Raw genomic sequence first — 22,466 nt, forward strand, 5'->3', positions numbered from 1 at the left:
CAAACCAAGAGTATCCCAGCCTGGCCTTCCCTGGAACGAGCTCTCTTTGCAGTCCATGCTGGGTATTTTCTTTTTAATCTTGTTATTCTGCAGAATTAGAAACACCAGGAAAGGTAAAACCCTCCCCGTGCAGCAAACAGCCTCCTCCTGCAATCTGACCATTTTTCTCTTTCACCCAAATAATTCTGGAGGAGATTTCAAAATAAAACTGACTCTACCTCTTATTAATATTGCCAAATGAGTCACCCCCATGCATGGCTCTAATACATAAAAGGAGCATTTTCTTTTGCTTCCATAAAAATATCCAGAGGGCAGTGGCAGGGAGAGTAAATTGAGAAGACCAAAGTTAAACAAAACCAGTCTCGTTCACTTTCTGCAACTTCATTGTCTGCTTTGCCTCGTGCAGGAGAGGGAAAAAAAACCCTGTAGGTTTGCACTGAACAAGTTCTAGAGTTAAAGGAATTATCATAAAGGCCCGGTGGCTGTTTTAAATCACTCCCAACCTGCACACACAGATTGAATTTGCACTTTCTGCCTCCTTCAGACCATGGCAGGCAGCTGCTGCGGAATTGCTTGCAGTGCCACCCCCAAATAATTTGAAATTTGCCCAACTTTTAGGTCCAAATCCAGGCCAGATTTATGGGGTTTTCTTACTGAAATGGATCCGTTCATATTTGGAGCTGAGTTGCCTGGAGCCCACAAAATTCCAGAGAAAATTGACTGACCAGTCAGGCTGCTGTCCATAAAAGAGCTGGACAGAGCTCTCCAAGGCTGAACCTCCCTTTCACAGAATCCCTGCAACTCTAGCTCTGTTAAACCAGTGGCAAAGCTCCCACAGAGCCCCAAGAGTTTGGAAATGAAGGGGGAAAAAGGCATTTCTTTTATGATTTATTGACAAAATATTGGAGTTTTCAATCTTGCATTTCACTGTAGCTCCAACCATTACAAGTGAGAAATAAAAAATCAAAATTATCAACACGGGTCATTGCACTGGTTTTCAAACAGAAATGCTTCAATATTCAGGATTTTTTTTTCTTTCTAAAGAGTCCTATATTCATCTCAGGGGAAAAAAAACAAAATTCTTTTCAAAAGGAATCTGGAATTATTGTTGTCATCCTACAGTGAGCAGGATTCAGATTAGGGGAGCATAAAGTTCATTACATTCTTCACTTCTCGTGAATGTGTGAGTTTTCCAGAAGGGGAGAGCAAAGGAAAGGGAGAAAAGAGGGAGAGAAGCAGAAAGCTGGGATAAGTCCCACAAAATATCCATCTAAAACAGCCAGAATGACACAGTCATTTATAAAAATATTTAATGGCGTCGTAAAATATTCCCTATATAAACCAGTTGTTCTGAGAGGATTATGAATGACTGGAGATCTCCATTATTAATTCCAGCCCTGATCAATTCACCCATTTTCCTACTGGCATCATTTTGAAAAGCATTTGAATATAAAATGAGCATTTTCCTGCCTGTTTATTCACCTCAGGATGAAAAAACGAGGCACAAGACAAGGAATTTCCTGGGTTTGCCCCACGGGGAGAGCAATTTCTGCTCTCCAGGCTTTTAAAATGAACCTCGGGGGATTCCATAATGAATTGATTCCCATTTTTAGTACCACAGAAAGTTTCTCCACTGTTTCATCCAAAGCCCATCAGGAACAATGGAAATTTTTCATTTCCAGTGTGGGATTTTGAGTAAGACCCCACGTAGCCATGAAATGAAGGAAGCTCTCTAAAATGAAGGAGAAATATGCCCAGAAATCATTTTTAAACTGTTCAAAATTTGAGGGAGAATAAGATGATTTTTTTCCCCCCTACAGGATTTTTAAATCCTTTTATGGATTCACAGGCAGGAATGTGATTTCCCATCAGATGTCAGAAGCTGGCTGGAAATGTCTGTACAAAAAATCTCATTTCTCTTATTTCAGTGACGCAGAATTCCTGTCATTCCAGAGGGAAGATAATCATTCTGCATGGCTTCATTCTGCCTAGAAAACCACCCCAAGAGATCCTGTTTGCCTTTTCAAAACCTGCTAAAAATACATGAAAATTAACAATTTTAAATGCATCTCCAAAAGTTCTTGACTTGGATTTAAAGAGTTTTGGGGGGGTCTTACAGCCCTTTGCTCCAAGTGCAGGAGGCAATGGGGTGCAGGCTCAATTATTTTTCATTTTATTTAAGGTTTTTCCACTCAGATTCTGTCTTCCCCCATCTGTTGTTCACATAAATATGTATATAAATAAATAAATATATGAATAGATATAAATACATGTTCTGCTATGTCTGTGCATCCATATTCTCCTTTTCCAGTGCTGAGACACTTTTCAGCTTAGAGAAGCTCAGCCCCTCTTGGTTAATTCCAGCACCAGGCTCTTTGGGGATGGATTTCAGCATCAATCCCCCAAAGCCTTGTTCCCTCACCCAAGTCAATGATCGCATTATTATTTCTTCTTCTGTCTTTGAGGGGCTGATGAGATCATTTATTGTTTTTAAGGGTTAATAGAGCCTGTCAGGGTCTTTTTTCCTCACTGCTGCTGCAGGATCAGTAACAGCTCCCAGCTCCATGATGCTAAATCAGACCACACTTCCCTGAAGAAAAGAAAAGAAAAAGGGGAAAAAAAGCAAATTTAGCATGGAGAGAGGAGAAGCAGTTCAGTCTGGTTTAAAGGAAGGGAGGGAGGGAGGGAGCCAGGGGGAACAGGGACTAACTTTGGAGAGAAAATAACAAACTTTAAGTCCTGAGGTCTTTCCTCTATATTGAAAAGGCAGTTTGGAAAGGAAATTAGTAAAAACAAACAGAAGGTGCCAAGGTTTCTTTATCATACCTGGAGTAGGATATGCTGAATTCCACAAGGCCTCGCGCTGGCGCCTGGTGCTGCCTCGGAAAAAATGGTACCCAGGGCTCTATAAGATGATCTATTGGGACTTCAAAGTCGTGGCAGCCCCGTGTGGCACAGGATGTGCTCAATTAATTATGTGATTTTTAAATGACAGGGGTTGGGGAAAGTAAAAATAATATAAAAAGGGCAGGGGAAAAAAAAAGAAAAGAAAAAGAACATGCTGAAGAAGAAAAAAAAACGGTTTTTAAAGAAAATAATATTAGGGGAAAAATGGGAGAAGTAAACTGAAAGGCCTTGTTGTCTGTCTGCCAAACAGCAGCAGCAGATAAGGGCCGGGGTTGCCGTGGAAACTCAGGCCCGTAGGAGACAGAATCCAATTTCAGAAACCACAAAATCAACATAAACGTGTGCAAAAATAAAAAGGTTTGTTTGGCAAGTAATGAGGAGAAGGCTCCCAATGTATAAAGCAGATGAACCGGGGTGACCTCGGCCAACTCTAAGCCATAATAATGACGATGTCCCACGTAGCTTTGGCACCTCTGCAAGGAGCAGGGACACGACTGATTCTTATCATCCAATTGGCACCCTTCTGCTGGAACATCCAGCCCCCACCTCTCCATCCCTTTGCCCCTCTGCCCTAAATAAAAAGGAGTGAGGAAGGAGGAATATTCATTAAAGCCCTGGGAGTAATCTCCTTTTAAACCTCTAAAGAGGATTCAGAGCTGATGCTTTTAATTCAGTTTTCACCTATGTATTGTCCACCAACAGTGTGCAAAATCATTATATATAGAGGGAGTTCCTCCTTTCTTGCCCTCTATGAGGCCAGAGAAAAGCAGACCTTAAACCATTTCCAAGTCAGGAAAATTTGGCAATTACGACTTTTGCAGTTTGCCTGGGAAAAAAAAACGTTTTAGTGGCTATCACAATACCAAATTTACATCACGGAAAGGACACCCCAATGCCAGCCACCAGAAGCTTCCAGCACTGTCGCTGTCACTGTTTGAAGAGCTCAGCTACACAGCCACGTGGGGTTTAAGCTGCTCTAACAAGAAAAGGGCTGGAGATGGAGGGGGAAGTGTGGGATTCATGATTTCAGTTTGTGTGTCCCCAATATATTTGGTTTGTGAGTGCTTTCATAAGCACAGCGACCTTGTCCTTCTCCAGCCCTTAATTTGGGGGTTCAGTTCATGTTTTACCCCCAGACTGATGGATTTTCTGCTGTTTCCGTAGAAGCATGGAATGGTTTGGGTTGGAAAGGACCTCAAAGCTCATTTTAAAGCCATGGGCAGAGACACCTTCCCCTGTGCCAGGCTGCTCCAAGCTGGCCTTGGTCACTTCCAGGGATCCAGGGGCAGCCACAGCTTCTCTGGCACCCTGTGCCAAGGCCTCCCCACCCTCACAGGGAAGAATTTCTTCCCAAAATCCCATCTAACCCTGCCCTACAGGCTCCTGGGCAGCACAACTGAGATCTTGGGCACTGCAGACTCCTGGGGACTCTCTAACCCCGTCCATTTTTGTCAGGAAAAAACCTCACGATAGAGCACAGAGGAAAGAGACTGAGGAAAACCTAAGCTGAGAAATATCAGAACATCCCTCATTGTTACAAATCATTTGCTTCAGCCAAATTCAGAGCAGCTTTTCAGCGAATTTGAGGGAAAAGCATTTCTGTGTCACTGCTCGAGCTGCAAGAGGGACAGCGACAGCCTGGGGTGGCCGTGTGGGGATTCCCCAGCACAATGTGGGGCCACAGCTGGGCTTGGCAGGGATTTTTCCCCTTCCCCTTCCCAAGACTCGCTCTGTCAGCACAACCCAGGGGCAGCTCGCTTGCCATCCGTGGGCCAGATTTGTCACCTGGCCTCTAATGTCCCCAGCAAAGGGAGCGGTGCCAGGTTCCCACAGTCGGAGCAAACACCAGGAGGGTTTGTTTGCCCTCGTCACCCGGGTGCTGCAGGGCTTTCCAGGAGCTCTTCCTCCTCCAGGCATTTCGTGTTTGTCCGTGTGACCCCAGGATCCGCGGGAGGGGACAAAGGGACGAGGATCCCCCTCACAGACCCCAGCAGCCTCCAGAGCTGAGGGATGACAGCGGAGCAGGCACGAGGATTGGGAATAAAGAGCTCTGTGTTCCCACACAGAGTTATTCCGGCCTGGACTTTCCAAAAGCGCCCACAGGGTTGGATGCGTCGGGATTTTTGCACGGTCAAGTGGGCCCCGCTGCGCTCTGAGGGCTCTGGTGCTCCCGGGTAATTATGGCCCGAGGATGGGACTCAAATCTCCTAAAAGGAGCTCCTAACCCACAAGCAGACACCAAAAATCAGTGCCAGCCCTTCCACGGAGCTCCAGAGGCCGGGAAAAGAGAATTGCTCCTTCTCTCCTGCACATTTCCACCAGGCCAAATATAATGAGGGCCTATATTTTAATGGGCAGCAATGTTTAACATTTGACATTAGGTAAACACGCTCTCCACGCCGCCAGAATAATTTCACACAGCCTTAGGGTGGAGCTTTGAAAAGCTGCTGGGTAATGGAGTTCAAACTCGGCTGTGCTCAAGGCTGGGACTGTTTGGAAAGTCCCACCCTTAATCTGGGATCGTTACAAGCCTTCCCAGCCTGTAAATCTTTGGGTTTGCAAGAATGGTTCTACCAAAAAAATAAAACCCCAGCACCTGAGGTCAGATCTTGTGAGGGGTGGGGGTGTTCCTGAGGACAAGCAGTGATGTCACAGCAGGGAAAATTTCTATTTCTGAAAAAAAAAAGCCTTGGCAATACAGAGCCATGGAAAAGGACATAAAGAGCAAAAATACAGAGCTGAAATGTAAATAGGTTTTGTGAAATACGGCTCTGAGTTTGTCCATGTGCCACAAAAGGGCTTGAAAAATCTGGATATATTGTAATGTCTTTTTTTTTTTAATTTTTTAAGTACTTTAGCAGTCTATCTATGGCAGTTTAGTGGATGTCAGCAGCAGGGCTGGGTTTAAAATGATGGATATTTTAGAATGGAGCTATAAATCTTTCCAGGCTCACAATCGACTTCCTTTTGAAAAATGGGTGATGGCAAATGGAAATTTACAGTCGTGAGGAATCGTGTTTGGTGTCGATGCAGCAAACGTGCAACTGCTCCTTTTGAGGGGTGATTCTCCTCAGTGCCCTCAAATCAGATGGGAAAGATCCATGAAAAGGCATCCATGAAAAGGCATCCATTTATGCAGAGGATGCACTGACCCAGCTGATCTCAACAGGGATTAACACCTTCAAAATGCTTCTTAGGAAAACTTCAAATCGATTACATGAAATGATAAAGAATTTATTAAATAGAGCAAACTTTAGGAAAAAAACTGAAATTATGGGGGATTTTCAAGCAGCAAATCAACTTTCCTGAAGTGGTGCCTGGACTGCAGCAACTGAAAGGTCTGGGTTTGGTGGGATCAGAGTGAATCCAAAGCAATTCCGGGGTCAATCCAGCAGCTGCTCCCATTTTTCTGACAATGTTCACCAACATTCCCCGGGTTTTCCTGGGGCTCTGATTGGAGGCAAGAGGCAAAATGTGGGATTAGCAGGGCAATGAAAGCATCTCTGAGCTTCACCCAGCCTCATGTGGCTCAGAAATAACACCTGGGACATTTGGGAATGGGATACCAGGCCCTGAGGATGGCTCCTGTTGCCAAACAGTGACCTCGTCACAGGGCACTCCTGAGATGTCTCCTCCACTATTTTTCTGTACCAGATAATGATAATAAAACAAATTATCCTGAAATAGAATAACAGAGCCTCCTTAAACCACAACACTGAGAACCTGACTTGTTTTTCAGAAGAAAATTAAAGAGCCCGTTCCATGATCTCTTGCTGCCCATGCAAGGCTGAGCTTATTTTTCCATTAAAATTCTGCTGCTCTCCAAGCACAAGGAAGAAAAATGCCTGCAAACACCACATTTGTTAGGGCTGGGTGAGTTGGAATAAACTCCAAGTAGCACCTTTTTCTATTTAATCCATCTCCCAATGCTGTGGTGCCTCATTAGGGGTATTTTTCAGGAATATAACAGCAAACAGAGGTGCTTCAGCTCTCCCTGACTCAGTTCCCAACCTGGTTTGGGTGATGGAGTTGGGTGGGTGCTGGGGATGTTTTCTGCCCCATGTCTCACCCCAGAACAGCACTAAGCTGAAAACCAGGCAGTAAAATGAGCTCTGTTTTTGGTGAGGTTGGTTAAGAGAGACAAAATCAATTAATGTCTGAGACCTCACAGGTTCCTGGAGGCAAATTGTTCCAATTACCAGCACCTGAGAGCAAATTAGGAGCAATTAAAAGGAGCAGCTGGGATTTCAGTGAGTTACTCTTGTCACTGTCATCTCCATTCCATTTTAGGCTCATTAAAAAGGTATTTTCCCCATTACATTTTTCTGTAACGGTGGCATTTTTCATTTTGAAATGAAACCACACTTTGTACATTTGGAAATATTCCCTGAAGCAGAGATGGGTGAGGGATGTGAGAGTTTTACACTGACTGTGGTTCAGGTTAAACCTCTGGAGGGGCTGTTGCTGTTACAAATTCCAAGAGCTGATTTGCCTGAGAAGGCTCTGGAAAATCCAGAGCTCTGTGCACAGCTTTATCCTTTCTGCAACACCTCTCTCAGAAGAAAAAAAGAAAAACCCATTTTTTCTCCATCATCTCCCCAGAAACAAAGCAACAGGGTTTGATTTTATTGGGAAACACTCCCACAAACCACACCAGAGTCCAGGGAAGTCTTCAGTCGAGGATCTTTGAAATATGAATTAATCCCACCTCACTCCAGTTCTCACACAGAACTTGGGAATTTAGATTTCAGTTACTCAGCATCGCCCAGGAAACAGGAATCCCAATCTTCGATATTCCCAAAGAGACTTCACCACCCTTAACTCATTCCAACCAAAAGGCAAATCCACTCTCCACAGCCTGGCACTGTCAGATCCAACTTTCCCCATCGGACCTTTCCCTGCTGTCACCACCCATTCTGCTCCAGGCCTTTTCCCATCTGCATTCCCAGATCTTTTGGCTCTTCCCCATTGCCTGCCCCTCAGTCTCAGGGCACCGCCTCATCCCAATGCTTTGGGTGCTGGGGTTTCCTTGGAGCTGTTTCATGGTGGAAGGGTTCCTGCCCAGCAGGGAATGTTCCAGGACAGTGGGAGGCGGGATCAGCCCCAGGAGTGGGGAGGAACAAAGTCACTTTTCTTGGATTTTACCCATGGATTGATCCAGCTCATCTCTTCCCCCAGTCACCACCACTGCTGAGTCCAAATCCCCTTGTAAAAGTAGGGGCAAGTCCCATCAGCAGCAAAGCTGAGCACAAATGTCCAGAGTGAAGGGGTTTTTTGGCAAGAGCAGCCACACCAAATCACTGCCCAAACCCATCCTGGTGGGGACAAGGCAAGGAGGAGTTGGTGGGGATCACAGAATCATGGAATCATTAATACTGGGTAAGACCTTTAAGATCATCAAGTCAAACCAGCACCACCATGGCCACCATTAAACCACATCCTCAAGTGGCCACATCCACAGGTTTTCTGAACACTTCTAGGGATGGTGACTCCACCACTTCCCTGGGCAGCACATTCCAAAGCCTGACAATCCATCAGGTGAAGAAATTCTGGGAGATATGGCACTGTAACGGGAAAATGGAGAGGGGATGGGAATTCCTGTCTGGAACTGGGGTAGGAATGGGTTCCTGTGAAAACGAAAGCGGGAGGTGGACAAAACTCCTCCTCAGGGAAATGGGAAGGAGAGACCAGGCTGCAGTTCCAAGCAGGAGTAAGGAAAAGATAGGGAGAATCAAATCCACACTTTTCAGGGAGCCAGGACTGCATTTGTTGTTGGGCATTGAAAAGGTCAGGAGTGTCCCCAATGAAACACTGTGTGTCAGACTGGGAGGTGCCACCCAAGGCAAAAAAAGCAAATTAAAAAATAAGCCTCACACCCACCAGTCTGCCACCAAATGTGCCCTGTCATGCCGAGGGACTGGTGCAGGAGAGGAGGAGGAGAGGAAAGGAAAGGAAAGCAGCTCGTTCCAGCCCTAATAATTCTGATGATTCATCGCTCCGAATTACCCGAGCTCTTTGGGGACAGGAGCAGCAGGATCCTGCTGCTGCCTTTGGGATAATAAACACTCCTGGTAAACACTCCTTCCCCGGCCCCTAAATATCCACCTCACCCCAATAATGAGTCACAGCTCCCACCCAGTTCCCCCGTGCTCAGCTGTGCCACCCTTTGCCATCCCCGTGAAAGGCTCTGGGAAGCCTTTGGGATTTATTGGATAAATAAATAAGTTTGGGATTTATTGATTCAGATGGGGATGCCCAGGCACACGCACACGTGTGCACACTCACACTCACACACGTTTCAGTGGGAAATAAAGGGGTTTTTGGGTCTGAGGGAGCAGGGAGGGCTCCATGCCAAGGAAACGCCAGCGAGCGGCGCGTTCCACTGGAGGTGTTGACAGTGGATAATAAATCCCGGCCCTACCTAACATTTACAGGAACATTAGAAAATAAAGTGAAACGGCGTGAGCTGGTTCCCAGGGCAACCAGACAAACACAATAAACAGGCCTCAGAGGCAAGAGTAACTTACACCATCCTCCTGGGGCTCAAATATATCACTTTACATTAGCCTTCTGCTGGGGCTGCTCCTGAAAGCTCTTTGTTTTATTATTATTTGAAAAAAAAAAAAAAAAAGACAAAAAAAGAAAAACTGGTATTTTCTTAGTGCAGATCGGCGTGAAATCGAAGAGTTCCTTTGGTTGCTGGTCTTTATAGGTCTTTTACTGCACATTAAAGCTCCTGTGCAAATAATAATGACTATTAATAAATCTTTATAAAGAACTGCGTCCCTCTCCTACAGAAGAATATTATTAATAAGGTGGCCAGAACCCAGGGCCTTTGCTGGCCCAATAAAAACCACTTTTCTGGGGTGTTTTTCCTCAATACAGATACAAAATTAACTGTCAAATATATGGGGTGGCTAAGCCAGATTTTTCCTGATTCAACAGCCTTCCTCCAGCTCTGCTTGTAACCAGACCTTGGGTTTGGATCTCGCTGTCACTAATTGTAGGGGAATGTCCTGGACCCAACCAGGTCACGGCAGCTCAGGCTCATTAAATCCCAGCACAATCTGTACAAAATAATGACATTTCATTCTAAAAATCAGCCAGTAAATCTCTCCTCACCTGCCTGTGCACATATTCCATCACTATTTTCAGATACAATCCCTAAACACGTAATTTTCGGGATGACACCGTCCACGAACATGGAGATGGGAGCAGGAGGGTGAGATCTGGAGAGGCAAAGCGGTCGTGATAAGTTTGGGAATGATGTGACAGCTTTGGGAATGCGGCCTTAGAAGTTCCTCAGCTTTTAAGACCACCCACGTGTGATTTATCCCCTGATGCATCACCAGTGCTGAAGGGACCAATTTTGGCCATTTCTCCCCAGTCCGGCCCACCCACTGCTGCAAACGTCGTGCTCCAGGCTCCCCTATTTATCCTCATTGAGCCACCTTTTTGTGGTTTTCCGGGATTATTTGGGCTTGTGCTGTCCCAGGATGGGCAAACACAAGGAGGCTCCAGCCTGGAGCCGTGTCCTGGTCATTCTGACTGGGATAAACTGGGTGAGTCAAAGGCAGCAGCAACATGGAACATGTGAATCTGGGAATCCTAAAAGAGGCAGCAGGATTCACTCAGTTCCTTTTCCTCCACTCCTGAGCCGTCCTTGTGGGAAGAGCAAGAGGGGAATTGCTTGAAAACAAAAGGGGGTGCCAGTGAAGAGCCCCAGATTTCCAACAGCACTCCAGCAACGCCTGGCAGCCTTCTCCATGTGTTCTCCAAGGTTTTCTGTGCAGCAATGACACTTGGCAGCACGGATGCCAGCCCGGCTGACAAGGGAAGGGTGGGGTAGTCACATGTTCCTGATTTCTTTGCCACATTTAGTTCCATCCTCTCCAGACTTCCACGGCTCTTGGGAGGAGTAACCCTGCCAAAACCGGAGCTGCTGTTGGGAACACATCCCCCCCTCCAGCCTGGGGTGTAAAAGCTGAGGAAAGGGAGAGCTGACAGAGTGGAGGTGGCTTTTTTTTCCCTTCTTTTCATGACTAAATCACCACCCTATCGATGACTAATTAGAATGAGTGAGGTCCAGATGGCCAGAGGCTTTAATGAGGCCAATTAAGGATCCCAATGTTTTCATACCGTGCCCGTTTTCCTAGAAAGACTAAGCAGCAATGGAGGTCCCACCTCCTGCTCCAGACCCAGGCCAGCAACTTGATCCTGGAGGACTTAATAAATAAAAGGTCAACTGTGATAAGGAAGAACCCAGTGTCGGTTTTCAGCAGGGAGGCTTCGTGTCCTGCCTCAGCCTCCAAGATTTCTGTCAAAGTTCATCCCTGAACACCTTAAAGCCCTTTATTGGGAGGGGTGTCCAGCTTCACTGTCTCCATTTGATGGGGTTTTTGCTGCTCCCCTGAGTCATGGTCATGAGGAGAGGAGCTGTAACACCATGAACCAGAATTTCCTATTTCTAACCTGGGCACGGAGCAGCTCACGAGGTTTCCACCCTTGTTTTGCAGGTTTGCAGGAGGGTGTCCAAGCAACTGCTCTGGAGTGTTTATTTGAGCTCCAGGAGCTTCCTGAGGCTCTGTTGTCCCAAGGGCAATTTCTGTCTGGCCACCTGAGGTTTGCAGGACGTCCATTCCTGCCTTACAACACCACCTGAGGGCCTGTTGTTTTTAACAAAACTCCCATGAAAACACTTGGATTTTACAGGTGGGCAGTGCAGGGGGAGAAGGACTTCATTGCACAAAAGGCAGGAAATCAAAGAGAAGATCCCCCAATTTTCAAACTCAGGCTGGAATTTAGCTGCCAAATCAACCCACGTGCTACTGTACTTCAGGAGGGAAGCAAACAGAATCCAATTCTTTAAGGGTCAGCTATCTGAACCTTCACTCCCATTCTAAAATGCTCGTGTACAAAGACAACCTCATTCAAATGCTTCCAGTGGGGATGTTCGGATGAAAAGCTCCCAGACTTGCAGCCCCTTCTGCTTCCAAGGGACTTGAGGGATGCAAAATTTGTCTCAGTCCTGGGCTGGTGTGCAGGCACAGAATTTAAACATTGTTCTGTTTTATAAATGAAAACCCCATTTTTTTAAATCCTTCTATTCAAAACCATTTTATTAAAAAAAAAAAAAAAAAGAAAAACTAAACAAAAAACCAAAAAAAACCCAGGTTTTTGGATTTTAATGATCCAGAGGGCTGGATAAAGATTCCATTTTAACATTTCCAATTTTAGAGTAACTGCACCTGATCCTCAGCTGGGTTTCAGGGTGGCTGAGGTGTTCCAGGACTCCTCAGGTGAGCGAGGTCTCTCCCCTGGGAACGGCAGCGCAGGAATGTTGTGCGTTCCAGAATGTCCAAGGGCTGCTTGGAAAGGAACACGTCTGAGTGCACTGGGCTGGATCAACCACAGACTCTGTGAGGTTTGTGGTGTGTCTGAGTGGAACAATGGCAGCCCCAGTCCATAGGAGATTTCCCGGATCTGGAAGGTTTATATGGATTATATACATTCCATGAAATACCCTGTGAGCTCCAGGAGAGCTGGAGGGCAGAGGGATCCTGGGATGTGTGGGAAATCACATCAGTGCTGACAGAATTCCTGCCTACGTGGTGGAAAACTGACCCTTCCCAAGTGTCCTGGGAGGTGGGGTCCCAGTCCTGGTGAGGGCCAGACAGTGACCACAGTGCAGAAAATAACAATTCTTGTGATAAGAGCTCTGGGTTTGGGTTTTTCCCCTCAAAAATCATAGGAATACCAGGCTTTAGGAAAATTGGTGCTCTAAAAAGTTCACCTTGGCTGCTAAAATTCCCAAGGAGTTCCAGCAGTGATTTAGGCCCCACTGGAGGCATCGCTGTAGTTTTCAACATGTGAGGGGCAGGGAACATCTGGGACAATGAACCCAAATGAACAGAAATAAATAAATCTGGAGGGAAACCCCTGGGCTGAGCAGGGGACACCGAGTTCTCCACCTGATGCTGAGGGGCACTTGCTTTCCTTCAGGACAGAAAGATGGGAATGAAGTGACAAATTTCTTGGTGGAGCTGATAATTTCATGGAAAACCTGCACCTGGCAAGGGGGCAAAGTGAATGTCTGAGAGCAAATGCCTGCCTGGGACATATTCCTGGGAAAATGGGGATTTACAGGGAGAGGCAGGGAGCAAAAACCCACAATGCCCACGGGCCCTGAGGATGAGGGAGCAGACAGAGCCTTGCAGGAAGCACGAGGCCATTCCAGGGCAGAAAATTCTCCTGGGAATCTCTGACGTATTTTGGGGCTAAGCTGAGGCAAACAGGAAAAGGATTTAAAACAGGGCAGGGGAGAGACAGCCTAAAACCCCCGAGGTTGAGCTCCCTTTGTAGTTATTTGTGGTGCTGGGTAGGGTTTCACTTGTGGTTTCTATTCTTCCCCTCATCCTTAAAAAATGTGACGAATTCCATAAGGTTTCTGACCAGTCCAGCCCTGCAAAACAGCTGACCCTCCCCATTCCCACATCCCAGCTCCAAACTGGGCTTTCCATGCTGGACATCCAGAGTGCCTTGGGGTTCCCCAGCTGGTGCAAAGCCACCAGGCCTATTTCTCCATCTCTTTCATTCTTCCCTGATTCATTTATGTATTTATTCCCTAATTTATTGAATGATTAATTTATTATTCCACCTGCAGCTCCATGCAGCGCTCTGGGAGCTCCTTGGCCAGGCTGATTTTCGGGATGTTGTCTCTCAGGTTGCCTTCAGGGTTTGTTCCTCTCTCCCAGCTGAGTCTGAAGCAGGGACCAGAACAGCTGCTGGGGTGGAGTTTTCCCAGCAAGGACACATTTTTGGGAACAATTCAGCTCCCTCACCAGCTGCTGGAGCTGCCTCAGGCACCTTCTTCTCCTTTGGAAGGAGCAAAAGCACCTTGTGGACACTGAAAACACCAACCAGCATCAATCTGGTGACCTGCACCTGACTGGAGTCCAACAAAGGGATGTCTAAACACTTCTATTTCTGCAAAACTAAACACAAGAGCTCCCTGTGACTGAAAACATTCAATTATTGAATGATTAAAACTATTTTTAAATTTATTATTATGACATTATTATTATTATTATTATTATTATTATTTTAATTTTTATTACCTTTAATCCAAACTTTACAAAAGGACAGATTCTGAGTGGATCCAAACAAAGCCATTTGGAGCAGCAGTGAGGGGGCACTGAAATGGTTGGGAGAGTCCATATTAATTATTCCCAAATGAAATTACTTTCATTTGAGATGTGAGTTGAGTATGGAACAATTCCCCTCACTCTCTGTGAGGTTTTGAAACGCCACGGAGACAAAGAACTCTCCACAGTGAGCAGAAACATGGAATCTGTTCTCTTTTTGAGATGAGATCATGGGGAGAAGCTTTCCCAACAATAAAGTGGGAAATCAGCGGGCAAATCCCTCGGAGGGAAGCAGAGAATCCCTCGGTGTGGAGGAGTGGATGGTGTGGATGGTGTGGGTTTCATGGGATTGTGTGGATGGTGTGGATAGTGTGGATGGTGTGGATGGTGTGGGTTTTGTGGGATTGTGTGGATGGTGTGGATGGTGTGGACGGTGTGGATGGTGTGGATTTTATGGATTTTGTGTGGATTGTGTGGATTTTGTGACCTTCACAAAGCCTCTCCTTTGCCAGGCAGCCAAAACCCAGTGGCTTTTACACTCCATGGCTAAAATCCGTCCTGGTCCCACAAAAATGGGCTAAAATCCATTGATTTCTAGGAGCAGAGGATCTCCCCCAGGAATTTTTCACACCTCCAGCAGATTAAAGTGTTTCTCCACTAAGCAAATCCTCCCTCCTCATCCAAAGGGACCCCCCAGGCCAGGAGCTCCAAATCCTCTTGGAGCACACTCAGCCCAGCAGGATTTCAATCCGAATTTGACATTCAAATCCCTGGGGCAGCCTTGGGAACTGCGGAGCTGCTGCACCACCAGAGCCCATTCTGCAAGTGGGAATCAGAGCCCTGGTTCCATGACAGCACTGCTCGAGCTGGGCTGGTTTTACAGACCTGCTCCAATCCAACTCCATCTCCTGCGCAATGGAATTCGTGAGAACTTCCAACAAATGTCACCGAGGTTTGTTTCTTTTATAGGAGGAAAACTCCAGGCTGAGTTTTCAACAATAAAAGCTGGTTTAGTGCGTTCCTCCCGTTGCCAAATTAGTGCTGAGTGTGCTTTGCTTTGCTCCTCTGTTTTGCTTTTCCGTGCCTGAGTTTCCTAAAAAATCAAGGGGAAGGAGCAGGGAGGGAACATGGAGTTTTTTCCAAAAAAAGTGATGGATCCTAATGATAAATAGAAGTGAAGGATCTGTTCTCTGGGGTGCCACAGGAGAGCAAGATGTTCCTACAAATTTATAACAGAATAAGAGGAGGAAAAAGAACTTTCTATCAACGTCCATCAAATTTATTTAAAGAGGAATCAATGACTAAATAAATAGTTCATTAGGCTGCCCTGAAGTGTTATTTAGAACTGATTTAAGGAATGTTCAGAGCAAAGTCTGAGCTAAGAACTGATCCCATTAAGCCTTCCCAGCACTCCTTGGCTTCTTTTCCACCAAACAACCAGGGCTGGTCTTTGACAGAAACACTGGGGTTTGAGAAAATCAAAATATCCCAACAAAATGCCTGGTTTTCTGGAGAAAATCTGATTTTTCTTAAATAAAAAATACATCCTGGAAAACATTAGAGGTTTCTCATCTTTACTGAGAGCTAAAATATTTCATTAAATGCCTAAAAAGAGTCTGTTTGGAAGGAAAATCTCCGTGGATTTTGGAAGGGTGTCCAGGCACTTGTCCCCTCCTGTGGTGTCCGCCTTTGGGATGGGAAACTGGGGCTCCTGGGAAGAGATATCCCAAGATAAAGTGATGGGAAAACTGGGCTTTAATCCATCCAAACTTCAGCTCCCACAAACTCAACACCACCAACTTTCACCTTTTCCAAGAAGTTAAAATCCAATCAATTCCAACGCAGCCAAGTCAATAATTTTCTTTTCACTTCCCCTTCCATGACCCCCACTAACCCCGGGGATATTTGGAGCCTCGGGAACATTTGCCATGAGGGAGTGGCACGGAGCTGGCCTTGGGATCTGAGCTGGAGGATTTCAGGCTGAATGAGCCTTACAAATGGAAACTGTCCTCGCACGAGCCCTCAGTGCTCTGACAGCACCGTCAGCACATCCAAGCGGGGCTGGAAAAAACGCCCTCATTCCCTCGATCCCTGAGGACTGTTTTGATCTTCCTGGGAGTTTTTCTGTCACAGAAATCATCCCCTGCACGTTCTGCAGCTTCGATGCTTTCTCAGTCTGTGCTTCTTGTACAAAGGTTATTTTGGGGATCCCTGGGTTTTCCTACTGAGTTTAGGATTTTTCCCTACTTACCCTAAATCGCCCCATGGTTATCCATGAGCAGTGACTTCCAGAGCAGTTGGGTTCCCCCTGGATGAAAAGCTCTGTATAAACATAAGATTATCCCCATTTAACATTCCCTTTTTTAATTCCATGTTTACAGCCTCTGGCAGGGGGTCCCCACGGTTCTTTTTTGTTAAAATCTGGGTGCTGACAATCTGTGGACATGGATTTTTTTGGGTATCTGTGCACAGTTCCAGCACTGGCTGAAATTTTTGGAGGAATCCCAGGATTTACTCATTATCACTTTAACCACGATCCACAAAGGAGGGGGCACAGGGGGACACATCCAAGGAAAATAGATAAAATCTTATTCCCAATGTTTCAACAGGGTTGCCTTGTGTTTACAGGATGGGGCTCCTGCTGTGAAAGAGAAAGAAAGTTATGGGGCTTTTCCCAAAAAGAGGAGGAATTGGCTTTCTATGACAGTTTTTTTATGGATTCTCCAGGGGGAAACGCTGCACTGTGGGGAGAGGGAGCCTGGAGCAGAGCAGGAGGGTTGGGATGATGCCCTGCAGGCCCTGTAAGTCCCCGGCCACACATTCCCAAAGTGTCTGAACCATTCCATGCAAAGAAAGGAAAACTTGACATCAAAATCCCCCCGAAACTCCAGTTTGGAAAGTTGGGACTGGGGCTCGGTGCCAGCTCGTCTTCCCTCTCCCAATTGGACAACTTTCCCCACGTCCTGTGCAGCTCCAGCAGGACCCATTTCCCCTCCCCACGGCTGAGCCAACATCCCGAGGCTTTCCTGACCCTGGGACCCCTCTGGGAAAGGCAGAGCTGGAGCCCGGGAGCGATCCCAGGTAATCCAGAGGTGCTGCCTGATGTGCTGCCGGCATCCCAGCTCCTGTGAAACCGGGGAGGCTGCTCTGCTTTTAGCCCCAATTCCATCCCTGGAATTACCACCAGGAGCTGTTACCTGCCCATCATCACTGCTCCACACACTTCATAACTCCCTGCACCAAATCCCACCTCCCAGATTCCCAGCCTGGCCCGAAATGCTGGGAAAAGCATTCACCAGTCAGCTCAGGAAGGCTTTAAAAATCAAAAAAGAAAGGTTTGAGCAATCAGGGCTTTCTCTTCCCTCTCAATTCCTACATTTCTGGTTTATTTTTTTGATTTATTTCCATGGGAAGCTGAGGACACTGATTCTGCCCTGTCTGGCAGTGAAATACTGAACTGTATCTGATTCTCTGATTTATTCACAGATAAATCCTGCAGAAAAATTGTAGGTGCTCACTTGAAGCTGTCAAACATCAGGGGTTTAGACACCAAATTCAAAATATCTAAACCAGTCACCACATCCATATTAAAAATCTGGATTGTGGCAGTGCCCTAACAGGTAAAAATATCAGTAACTTAACAATAGCAGTGTGGGCTTTACCCCTGATTGGGAAACCAGTGAATAATCAGCAATATTGTCCTGGGAATGCTGCAAGTGTTAATATTTCAGATTAATATGTAAATGTTAAAAAGGATACAGTGTGGAACATGCTGTCCTTATAAAAATGAGTGAAAATTTTGCTTTTTAGGTCTGAAGGAAGGAGAGCAGAGCAAACCTGTTCATCCTCTCACAGCAGCAGTAATTAATAAAGTAATATTCTGCTGTGGTACAGCTGTAAGATGGTTCCTACCCCACAGGATTTACGAGGCCAGTTAATCCCTGAAATCTCTCTGGAAAATGATCCTGATTGCACAACTGGAGCCTAAATTTAGTCAGGACTCCAAGTCATGGCACATCCCAGAGCAAAAGGCTCCCTTGCCCAATACTCACTGACAGCATGAAGTTTGAATTTAATTTGGCAAAGTAATGGATCTGATAATTCGGTGCCAAAACTCCTGGTGGGTTAGAGCTGGATGGTGAGATTTGAAGCAATGCCCACCTTTGATTGCCAGGATTGCTTCCACACCGGGACTGGCTGCTCTCCCTGAGCAGGAAGATGATCCTGTACTCCCCACTGCAGCCCGTATGTCAGCACACGTTGTCTCTCTTCTCCATGGATTCCATTTTTGTGATTGGTTAATTCATTAAATATTCCACTAAACTGGACAAAATTCAGCCTTCCCACTGCAGACTAAGATTAAAGTCGTGCTTAATAAAGCAGGACTGGGAGCGGTAGCACACCTGGAAGGTGAAATCTGTCAGTGCCAGCAGCAACCTGAGGCAGCAGAGCTGCAACTCAGATCCTCCTTGAGCCAAAACAAAAGCTGGAGACAGAGAAGGGCATCTTCTTCCTGGGACTGGATTTTTGGAGGGCTCCCAAAGTGCAGCTCCACAATCAGTTTCCAGCCAATAAAAGGCAGAGACACAGATCCATAAAAACTTTCTGCATCTCATAAAACATAACATGCAGTGGCTAAATTAGAAATTCAGATCTTCCATGTACTTGGCTGGCTGGAAATGGAGACTCCAAATTGCTTGTTAGAAACCACAACATGCTGGGCTGCTTTGGGTTTATTTTCCCCCCAAACCCCCTCTTCCCACTCTGTCTTCTTTTCTCTTTTTCAGACCAGTCTTTCAACCACAGATTCAGAGGCAGGTTTGGGTTTCAGTCTCAGGTCTCCTGCCCATTCTCTTACTCACATAAAACGCTGCAATTAATTTATTGCAGTCTGGCCACAGTTGTTTTATCCATCACCACTGTGGAGCTCCCATGAATGATGCCCAGGAGAGGCAATATCATCTCAACAAAATCGTCCTGATGAAAGAAAGCTGAGGATTTGGGGAGAAACAGGCAGCTGAGGTACCTCCAGTGTGTTTCTGAGAGGATCTTTCTCCCAGTAAAACATTATTTCATGTGATAACGAGGATACAGCCTGTGCAGGGAAGAAGCTGCCCAGTAAACATGTGTGGGAAATGTCAGAGAGGGAAAACACCACTGGAAGACACTGGAATGGAGCTCTGGCAGATTCATGGATTCATCCACTTCAACCTCACGCAAAGGTTTGGGATGAAAATACTGCCTTGAAAGGAGGGGCACATCCAGCAGGGAAATGGTCCCAGCTCTTTGCTGGGCGCTAAAATGCGGCTGGGGAGGATGTGAAAGAGGGAAATGACCCTGTTCAAGGGGCTCTGGGACAGCCACAGGGTTTCTGATCCCTCCTGGGAAGAGGATTGTCCATCCACAGGAAAAGGCAGATCTGGGTTCTCCAAGGCTGATTTTGCATTTCATTTTAAGGGAGTTTGATGGGTACTGGCTACTCATGGTGTTAGTTAAGGATTTACAGGGAAGAAAGAGAGGTCAGCCTTACAGAGCAGAGCTCTGGGCAAGCCGAGTGAGGGTAGTCAGCCTTTTCCAGGAGTCTGAGCTATGGTTTGTTTAGAAACATGTACACGTGTAATTGGGGTTTATGGGCTGCAGGTATTCACCTAATTTGACTTTTGCCATTGATGCCTTAAGAGGACTCATAGAAACCGAGACTAGACAGGAGTAAAGGATTAAAAGAGGTATTTATTTGAAAGGCCTTCAAAGGTACCCCCTGGGGAGCCTGAAGCCATTCTCAAAATGGACCCCAAGATGGACCCCAGGTCACGAGTTCTTCACCCTTATATAGGTTTGGTTCATTTGCATAGCAGGGTTAATTCTCCAATTAAAGCTTCAGTTTTCCCCTTAGCAGCTCTTTGGTTTATACTTTTGGCCTAGGACAGTCTGGGTGTCCTTGGAAAGCAGGGCCGGAGGGGCTTTGTTATGTCTGCCCAGCATGAGAGAGCAGAAATGAACAGGCTACAGGAAACTTCAGAGTTACACATTGGGCAGTGCAGGATTTGAAAAATATAAAAGTTAAAACCTAAGGCATCACCATCTCACCTGGTCCATGTGAGGGACCATGTAAATCATGGCCTAGCCCTGGCCTCACTCAGTGATTTCTTACTGCCAAGCTCAAGTGCTGAAATGGGCTCTCATATTCTTATTCTCTTTTTTTTTTTCAGTCAATACCTGCAACCTTCTGAAGTTCCAGCAGCCTGGGCCACTGACAAAACGTCCTCATTGTGCTCCCAGCCTACCTGTGCAGCCCGTTGGTTTTTCTGGCAGCTCTTTAATGGCCGTGCAGAACATGAAAAGGGCTTGCCTGTTCAAAAAGGACTCACCGAAACACCCAGCTGAGGCACCGAGCTGGGCTGTGGCCCCATGACACAGAGCCATGAGGTTCCCAGACTGCTGCTCAGAAAATCCAGCTCGGTGCCCCTGCCCAGCTCTGCCTCCTGTGCCAGGAGATGTTGAAATTGGGCCCTGCTGGCGCTGCCTTTATTTACCACAGTGGCACTGACTTCATGCACCACGGCCCTTTCCACTGGGGCTGCTTCAGCCAAGGTCAGCATTGCGTAAAGCAGGAGCCCACAAATAGCAATTTCTTGCTATTTCAGAGGAGAATTACCAGTTCTGTTTGCATCAAGGAATCCCTGCTACACTCGGGACGTGGCAGAGCTGACTTAGTCAGAGTTTCTTGGATTAGGCAGCAATAAAAAAAAGAGAGAGAGAGAGAGAACGATGAGTCAGTGCTGAGTGAAAATGTGCTCTGAAGCTTCTCATGGAAATAAAACCTCCTGAAAAATCATCTGCTGGGCTCCTACCCCCACCTGTGCTATGTATTGGTGTAGACATGGGAATAAACACGTACATGTAAAGATTCAAGCAGGAATGAAGCCAGAAATGTTTGTGATAAATTGCACCAAATTCTGGGTGGAGGAGAGCACAGAGCCCAGGAATAAAACCTCAGTCTGCTGAAGGACCTGCACAGCAAAGCAGCACGTGCCCTTGTGCCTACTTTGCACCAGAATTAATGCTTTGGGAAAAACAATTCTCAGGAAGAAATGATCCTCTGATCCAGATTTTAAAGCTGTTTCAATGCCCAGCTCTGGGTGGAATCACAGAGCAGATGTTCTGCTCATCTTCTGTCACGTGCCCGGGGCAACGCAGGGACTCGGAGACATTTCACAGGTGGGAACTCCTGGACTCCAAAGCACTGAGTCTTTTCTTCATGGTTTACTCAGAAAAGCATCATCCCTGGAAAACCTCCTGGATCCACAGCACAACGGAGCAGCGTGGCCATGCAGCAAGGTGTCTGAATCATGGCATCATGGAATCATGAAATCATGGAATCATGGAAAAGTTTGGTTATAGAATCATGGAATTTGAATGGTTTGGGTTGGGAGGGACCTCAAAGCTCATCTCATCCCACCCCTGCCACGGGCAGGGACACCTCCCACTGTCCCAGGCTGCTCCAAGCCCTGTCCAGCCTGGCCTTGGACACTGCCAGGGATCCGGGGGCAGCCACAGCTTCTCTGGGCACCCTGTGCCAGGGCCTACTCACCCTCATTAAACCACATTAATCCTTTAACTAATTATCGTCTGTGTGTTGCATCTGTAACAGGAAATAAACACTGCTATTCTTCTTCTGATGGAGCTAATTCAATAACGAATTCCAGCTGAAGAGGTTGGCTGGTAGTTATTTGTTCTGGCTGTTCTTATGGTTGGGTTGCCTCAGAAGGTACAAGATGAGTGGGCAAAGAGCACAAAAACCCTCCCAGAAACAGGGATCCAGAAACAGAAACAATCCAGAAACAGAAACCTCCATGTGATTTGATTTCTCCTGCTTTGCCATGTCCAGTGAAGGTTTTACAAGATGCTGCATCCCCCTAGAGCCCCCTCCTGCATGGTGCCCCCATGCCAAAGAGACACTCCCAGCTAAAACACGGCTGCAAACCCCACAGACACTTTGCAGGTCTCAGGGATGGCCTTCATGCAGGGGTCCTGCAGCAGGGAGATCCCGAATGGGGGACCCTGGTGGTGGAATGTCATTAATCAGAGGATAATGGACAGGAAGGTGGGTGGCTGCTGATAGTTTTGGCTCATTTAAGACAGTTTTGGGAGGCCGCCAGGTTGTGTGGAGAATTTTTGAAATGTTTTAAACAATAAAGTCTTTACAATGTTATAAAATACTGGGGTGGCTCGAGTGGGTTTCAAACTGGCTGTGGGCCAGTAAAACCTCAGGATTCCAGTCAGCTGTAAGCTGGACTCCAGCGTGTGTCTGGGCTGGCTGAGGTCACTGACAGCCCTGGAACCCTCCCTGGTGTTTGGGCACCCCCGTAACGGGGACGATGTCCATGGCAATGGAGCTCCTGCACAACCCCAAAG

At 46.5% G+C, this 22,466-nt stretch overlaps 1 long non-coding RNA gene across 1 annotated transcript; it reads right to left on the bottom strand.

Annotated features, from left to right (window-relative positions):
• Positions 1-2,524: 2,524 nt before the first annotated feature.
• LOC109146064 lies at positions 2,525-3,138 on the bottom strand. Its single transcript, XR_002047838.3, has 2 exons — positions 2,827-3,138; positions 2,525-2,590 (listed from the first exon to the last, which is right to left on the bottom strand). It is a non-coding gene; the product is annotated as an uncharacterized LOC109146064 (long non-coding RNA).
• Between the last annotated feature and the right edge of the window lie 19,328 nt (positions 3,139-22,466).

This window comes from Corvus cornix, chromosome 18 (genome assembly GCF_000738735.6).
Source record: "Corvus cornix cornix isolate S_Up_H32 chromosome 18, ASM73873v5, whole genome shotgun sequence".
Taxonomy (NCBI): Eukaryota; Metazoa; Chordata; class Aves; order Passeriformes; family Corvidae; genus Corvus; species Corvus cornix.